Source organism: Herpailurus yagouaroundi, unplaced genomic scaffold (assembly GCF_014898765.1).
Source record: "Herpailurus yagouaroundi ecotype Mexico unplaced genomic scaffold, PumYag 198, whole genome shotgun sequence".
In the NCBI taxonomy this organism is placed as follows: domain Eukaryota; kingdom Metazoa; phylum Chordata; class Mammalia; order Carnivora; family Felidae; genus Herpailurus; species Herpailurus yagouaroundi.
In genome coordinates, this window is record NW_024412429.1 from 12,826,012 (window position 1) to 12,834,016 (window position 8,005).

The 8,005-nt window shown below is 46.5% G+C and overlaps 1 protein-coding gene across 1 annotated transcript in view; it reads right to left on the minus strand.

The window, feature by feature from the left end:
- The window catches only part of TIAM2 (TIAM Rac1 associated GEF 2), a 224,362-nt gene extending 216,376 nt beyond the window's left edge, over positions 1-7,986 (minus strand). The window contains exon 1 of the mRNA XM_040448800.1: positions 7,905-7,986. The gene's annotated coding sequence lies outside the window, so the exon portion shown is untranslated. The remainder of the gene's footprint in view (positions 1-7,904) is intronic.
- Between the last annotated feature and the right edge of the window lie 19 nt (positions 7,987-8,005).

Genomic DNA, 8,005 nt, shown 5'->3' on the forward strand with positions numbered 1-8,005 from the left:
CTTCAGGCCAGCACCACGCAGGGAAGGACACATAAAAGGTGCCAGGATCCCACCCCGCACACCCCCACCTGTTCTCCAGGTTGGGTGTCCTTCAAGGGCAATGGTCAGTCACCCAAAGGGTAGAGTTTCTCAAACTGCGAATAGCCACCAGCAACACCTGATGTGCGTGGTAAAGTGCCCCCTGGGTCTCCAGAATCACCAGGTCAAAGTAAGTTCCAGGAACCTGCACTTGAATCTGCAGTTAAAGTTAACCTGAACTCCCAAACGGATAGGCAAATTCGAGTTTGAGAACTGCCATTTCTGGCTTCAGTTTCTCCACGTGTAAGAGAAGGTAACAAGACCTGACCGTTACCTAAATCCTCTCCTGACTGGTCTTCACAAGCCATCCCATTAAGACTCAGCAATGCCAGGGGTGCCCGGGTGGCCGAGTGGGTTAAGCACTAAACTCCTGATATCGGCTCAAGTTGTGGTCTCCACGGTGGTGAGGTTGAGCCCCAAAATGGCGCTGAGCATGGAGCCTGCTTAGGAGGCTCTCTCGCTCTCTCACTCTCTCTCTGTCCCTCCCCTCTCCACACGCACTCACTCGCTCTCAAAAATAAACAAACATCAAGAAGACTCGGTAATGGCATCACTTTATATGGACATTTTCATAGCATCTCCACCTGGGAACCGATGTGGCTACTTTGTTCTACACACACCTACACCAGCCCACCCTGCACTCTAGAACTCCACTGAGGCACTGATCTTATCTGTTTCTTCCCCAGCCCTTCTAGTTCAATACTGAATTCCCCCACACCCAGTTCCAGAGGCCTTGAAATTCATGTTATCCACAGCCCCCAAGATCACAGATAATTATTTCCCTGCTGTATCTAGTCATTCATTTTGGATTTACCAGGACTCAACACGCTCCCCAGCCCTGCCCTCCTTACTAGTGTTGGCTGATGGCTACTGGCCCTCCAGAAATGAATGCTCAAACGCCGGGGAGCATAATAGCAAAGAACAAATAGGCTACTTTTAAATTCTCGTAACGTTTTTTTCCTTCTGTTTTCTTACACTCAACACTGAATACAAGCATTGAGTTTTATAGCTGAAAGGATCCCTAAGTCATTTAGTCCACTGTGACTCCCCCCGGCCACCAAAGTCGCAAATTCAGAAATGGAAACTCAGAGAGGTGGTCACGTTTCGCTTAAGATCACACACTTATTTTTGGCAAAACTACCCAAAACCGAGGCTCTTAAATTATCCAAAACCCAAGCTCCAGTCTTTTTTCAATATGGTATGCTGACTGCCGGATTATTACCTCTGACTGGACACATACCAAGAACAATCCCGTCAAACACATACAAGTATCTTTAAATAGTTCATTCTTTGTTGCCCATTAGAAGGAAGAAAAAGGCACTGATGAAAGAGGCATATGGGTCCCAAAACATTACAAACAACAAGCATGGAATGATAGCTTTTAAATAGTTAAGAAGGGGGGGCACCTGGGTGTCTCTGTCAGTTAAGTGTCCAACTTCAGCTCGGCTCATGATTTCACAGTTCATGGGTTCGAGCCCCGCGTCAGGCTCTGTGCGGACAGCTGAGAGCCTGGAGCCTGCTTCGGATTTGGTGCCTCCCACTGTCTCTGCCCCGCCCCTGCTGGCAGTCTGTCTCTCTCTCTCTCTCTCTCTCTCTCTCTCAAAAATGAACATTAAAAAAAAAAGTTAATAAGGAATCCAACTGAGAGAGGGAAGGACACAGACACACATTCAACCTCTATGTGGGTAATGCCACCAATTAGCAGATGGACCCTCTGAGTGCAGAGGACAGAGTATACTTTTCCAGAAAAAGTAAGGAGATGGGAAAGTGTCAGAAAGAGGACATTTGAGATGACCTGGGTGGGTTCAGTGTTCTCCAGGTAAAACAACACAATTCCGACGCGGGAGAAAATGAAAAGAAGCGAGCTGCTGGCAGGCGTTGGATGTGTATGCAACAAACGGATCCACCCATGGATGTGTATGTAACAAATGGATCCAATCAGAGGCGTTTCTGATTGCAAGTCTTATGTACAACAAAGTTATCTGCCCACAATGTAACGTGGGGCATTTCTCAACAAGAAGTTCTGCAGACAGCTGTGAAGGGAGAGTTATTACAGAAAACTACGGTTTCGGAGCGATTATGTTTTTCCAGAAGCAAAGTTCAAAATGAAACAGTTAAATGGGAAAACATTTCGGTTTTTGATTTGGCAAACGTTCATCAAGGTTTCACGTCTTCATACAGTTAAGTATTAATCCCAGACGTTTCAAATGCCACCGACACAAACGATAACTTAATTCATCTGAATGTATTCCAGATGTGTTCTTCCTCGGTTTCTGCTCCTGTGTACAAATCCCCTCTTCTGAAAGTACAAAAATATCCATTTTAAACCAGTGTTATGGTTATCTAGAGTGGTACGGGTAAATACAAGTACTATCATATGAATCACCACCCTAGTATGAGGCCTGAAGAGGGAAATTAACAAGGAGAATTTGATGCCTCACCTACCAGAAGACATGGGGAACCATTTGAAAGCAATTTTTATTTCCTTCCTGAGAAATCTAACGCCCTCCTACGTGTAGGTGAATTGCCAAATGAGTAGAAGGTATATTCCAGACCAAAATCTAGATCCATTAATACCCCATGCGATGACATTGCTACTACCCCACACTTAGGAAAGATGGGGAAACATGTATTTTTAGCATTTTATTACTGGTAAAATCCAGTGTTTATTTTCAATGTTTGTTTATTTTTGAGAGAGAGGGAGCCAGCAGGGGAGGGGCAGAGAGAGAAAGGGAGACACAGAATCCAAAGCAGGCTCCAGCCTCCAAGCTGTCAGCACAGAGCCCGAGCCCTGTGCGGGACTGGAACCCATGAATCGTGCGATCACGACCTGAGTCGTGACGGAAGTCAGATGCTTAACCAACCAGGAGCCACGATAACGTCTATTTAAAACAGCCAAATACTTGGCCAAGGGTCACTCAACTTTACAATCATGATATTACCCTCAAAAAACAATTTCAAAGAACACTTCACTCCCTCTATCAACCAGCATTTAAGAGTGTCCACGAAATACCATGCTGAACCTGGAAGGGGTACAGAAAGAAAATAAGCAAAGAGCTCCCTACACGATGGTGAACATATCACAATTTGGATGCAATGACCAGCACAGACCACATGTACTGGAAACCCAAGAGAGGCTGACACGCAGGAGGCAGGCTCCGCAGGGTCTCAAGGGGTGACCGCAACAAGGCGTTTGCCAAACCGGGAAAAACCATCATAGGGGACGGCGCGCAAAGGAGATGGAAAACCGAAGGAGTGGGCCCTGTACTTTGCCACACCACCCCACGGCTCCAGCCTGCTGAACATCCTTATTTCACAGAATTTGAGACCACCACATCACCCATCCAAGGAGGGAGGAATGAACACTTCTGGAACTCCTGTACTGTGGCAGGCAAGGTTCTGAGCACATTATGTAAATTAATTTCTCAATTCTCAAAACGATCTTCCATAAGGAAGGCACTGCGGTCGCCCTCCTTTTAGAGATGAAAATCCTGAGGCATAGGAACCTCTTTACTAGACAAAAATAAATAAGGAAAAACACCGTGAAACGGATGGTTTCAAGAGGAGAGGTGGATGGGAGGGCGGGAGAAATAGGGGAAGGGGATTAAGAGGACACTTACCATGATGAGCACTGAGTAATGCACAGAACTGTTGAACCTTATAATGTACACCCTGAAACTAACAACACTGTGTGTTCGCTACACCAGAAATTAAAAAAAATTTTAAACCACTTTGAGTTTTAAAATAATATTGTATTAAAACCCATCGGTATGCTTCAAAGGCAATGAGAATCCTTACCTTTTACCAGTTTTAGGGAAAATTTGCCAGCTTAGTTACTATGCCATTTCCCAAACTCCTAATGACAGGAGAACCTTCAAAATTTCAGTTTTGCATCCTGTCTGCAATGCAGAGGAATCAGTAATGGCAACTGCTGAAGAACTGTGTCCAAGAGACCCCATCAGAAATCTAAGCAAGAATTTAAAAAGAAACCTTGTAACCCAACACCATGAAAAACACAAGGAAAGCTGAGGTCCAGATTCTGTTACTCAATCTAGAAACCTCATAAATGGAAACAAAGCAGACCCACTTCCAGCTGGATGGAATGCCTGGAGAGGATCGGGCTGGATCCCAGGGCGGACCGGAATCCAAGTCGGGAAAGGCTCCATACACGCCCCTGGCGGGGAACCTTCTCAGGGCACCAGCCTGCATCTACTGGCCCTAATCTGTGGAGGGCTTCACATGTGGGAACTTCTTGTTCGTTCTTAAAATTGTGAGCTCGGTCATAAAAATAAAAGCTTCCAAATGAGCTCGGTTGTCATGAAAATCCTCGATTCACTTACAGCTACAGACATGCCAACAGCTGGCAGGATGAAAGAGGAACACGGAAGCAGGCACACCTGGGTCAGATCTCAGCTGTGGGACTTCGTTACTATGTGAACTTGGGTGAGGGGCCCCCACAGGTCTCCGACCTTGCTCCCTGTTGCTGAGATCCTGAACATCCTTAACTGGACACAATCCTCCCTCCCTCCCAGGCCCATTCCACCGCCCGTTTCAGGAAACCTTCTCCTCCAGGGTCCCCAGCCCTCCAAGCCAGTGCCTTTGCATCAACTGCTCTATCACAACCGCTCTCTTTCCACCAGCCTGGCCTTGCTAAATCCACTCACCACAAGCCTAAGAGGGGCTCGGTCTAAAATGCAAATCTCCTCTGCCCAAAAAGTGATTTGCGCTTTTTTTTTTTTTTTTAGTTTTATTAATGTTTATTTATTTTTTGAGAGAGAGAGAGGAGACAGAGTGTGAGCGGGGAGGGACAGACAGAGAGAGAGAAAGAGAGAGAGAGACACAGAATCCGAAGCAGGCTCCAAGCTCCGAGCTGTCAGCACAGAGCCCGACACGGGGCTTGGACTCACGAACTGTGAGATCCTGACCTGAGCCAAAGTCTGACGCTTAACTGACTGAGCCACCCGGGCACCCCTCAAAAAGTGATTTGCTCTTATGTCACAATGTCACTTGCCTTTCTTCTCTACTTGAAGTTCTCTTACTTCAGAGACTTAAGGCACTTAGTACAACTTAGGGGCTCACTAAATGCCTGTTCAGGGCTGAGGGACAGTTGTTGAGGCTTCAGTTTCTTCTGCATTCCACCAAAAACCTCCACGCTCTTTTCAGAGGAATAAATGGGACCGTTCCCTGGAGCCTAGCACAGGGTCTGAGAGGCACTTCGTGCCATAGATTCTGACTTTCATCTGGGTGCTACTCACTTTTCCAAGGTGTGCAAAGTACTATCCCACACGGGAGCTCACTGGACCCCTCTGATGACTCCGAGACCGACGAGGTTACATGAAGAAGCTGAGGCCAGTGACGTTTAAGGCCTGCACAATCAAGGCTCGTTTGTGGAAAGCCCTACCGATTCCAAATCCTGAGTGTTCTGGGATGCCTTTTCGTCAGGAGTTCTGGTGGTTTATATTTACAGAAAGCAATTCCTACCCATCTCTTCGATGAAGTTTATCCAGCAAAAGGTGTTATTTTACTGCACCTCTGAAACACAAACACATAGGCCAAATTCCACTACTATGGACTCCAAGGACTCTGGTTTGTGCTACGTCAAACAATTGCTTTAAGCAAACGGTCAGCTGGCTCGTTCACGCCCTCCTTCATTCAGCAATTATTTACCACATGCCCACGTGACCCCAGGCGCTGTGGTGCTGAGAACTTCCCCTTCCCTGAGAAATTAGAATTATACTATGCAAGTTTTCCCACGGAAGCCAGTGGTGGAAGATCCAGAATGCGGGCACCCGGATAGGTACCTGAATGAAGAGCAGTGAACTAAAAGCCAGAAAATCTGAGAGCTCATCCCGGCTATGCTCCTCCATAAGCCGCGAGACCTTAGACAAGTCCCTGGTCCTAGGTTTCCTGACCCACAAAAATGGGAAAATTGGTCCTAAACGTTAACTTTCAAGTCATTTTGTGCTATGAATCCTAGAGATTCCAGGATTCCACACACCGGCAAGTTCTTCTGACGCTGCCAAAGTGAGATTTTATACCGCAATTTTATAAACTTTTGTGATTTTTAGAATGTCTTCAGTTCCTGTGTGAGATGGCACTTCCGTTCAATTTATCATCACACGTTTATGTAAGCAAAGCTCTTTTGGCCTTACTCTCAAGATTTTTGCACCCTTCTCTCAGCAAATGATTAGACGTATAAACCTTAGTGCCTTGAAAAGTAGCTAAGGAGGCCCACTACATGTTGGCACACATCTCTGATGCCCACCTATATGCCCACCCAGCCAGACATAAGATACAGCAAACTGAAGCACATTCCTATACGCTGACTTACATGAGAAATTTCCCCAAACACTTTCCTGCTTCACAACTTTCTAGACTTCTATAGAAGCGACCCTTTCTTTTCTCACTCATGCAAGGAACCTTAATTGAGCTCCTGCTCTGTCAGTGTCTGTGATGGGTGCTGAATACAGTAGTGGGGACAGGCTGAAGGGTCATCACTAGCCCACACTGTGTTTCGGGTGAATTACAAAGGGTGCCCCATTCCAGTGGAGATGAGTGGTGCACCAGGGGTTTGGGAAGTGGAGTGCAAAATTTCAGCCTCTAACTGCCCGCTGGACAGGACAGCCTTGCGCAGTGAACAACTTGCACAGCTGTACAAGGTAGCATCGCTAGATGTGTTTGAAAACAAAAGTCATGTTCCAGTAGAGGCACTGCCTACAACAAGAGGAAGAGCTTAAATGCCTAGAGATAATGGGGAAGAAAAGGCTCCTGGAGAAGCTATTTGACTGACACGTGAAGGATGTGTGCGTAAACAGCAGATGGAAATCGGAATAAGAGTGTAAGCGGAATGCTCATGCATTCCAGATAGAGGTCTAGAAATGACAACTTGGAATTAGTGTGATGTGTCTGGCAGTGTGTAGTGCATGTGTGTAAGGAGGCGAGGGAGGGGAGACGCAGGGAACAGCTCCCAGACAAGACTGAAAAGGCAGGCAGGAGCCAGATTATGAAACACCTTATTTGGTATGACAGGTTAAGGTGTGAAGACCTGATTCTGAGATCGCTTATGGGCCTGTTTTGCCACTAAAAATAAACTCTTCTCCAACCGTACCTTGCCGTATTTTTCACATTTACCAAACACAAAAATCTCTGATACCCCAAAGCGACAAGTCTTACCCTATTAGCCAAATCCGATAGAAATCTGCTTTTAGAACGGCACCCGTTTTGTTTCATATTTCCTTTTCAGCACAAAAAAAGCTTAAGGTCAGCAAACATCTTTAAGTGTACAAATTCTAACAGTTACGCTCAAAGCGTAAGCCCAGTGATCGACACTTTTCATTCAGAGCCTAGGTCTGAAATATCTACGGCATATGCTCTGCACCTGTAAGAACCCTGTAAGACTTGTAAACTTCTAGAGACACCGCAGCTGAAGCCACTGGAGAAGGACCTGAAGGTGGCCAGGTACTGTCCATTAAAACAATTATGTCAGCAGCACTCGAGAAACAGGAGGTAGAACGAGTGAGTGACACAGAAGAGAACCCCCAGCCCTTCACCACGTAGAAATAAACGTCTTACCACGACCCGAGGCCGCCTGGAAGATTTCAAGGGTCACCAGGCAGCCTCTTAGAGGGCCACCACAGGGACAACGCAGAAGAACACCCTCCTGAATGGAACTGTCTCCCGGACCAAGCAGTCTCCTCTCCCCCCTCCCCCCAACTAAATAAAGTTACCCATTTTGCGATTTTAGGAAGAAGGGGCATGGAAACCCATCGCTATTAAGTTTCGCCGTTCCTTCCAGATAAACCACCCCGTGCAATCTTACTCCATACCTTTACGGCGGCTGCCGGCAGCCAACTGTGGCAAGAAAGGGCTCTTTTCTTCCTTAACTGGTTTTGGTAAATATGATCCATTTGGGACACAACGTGTCGGC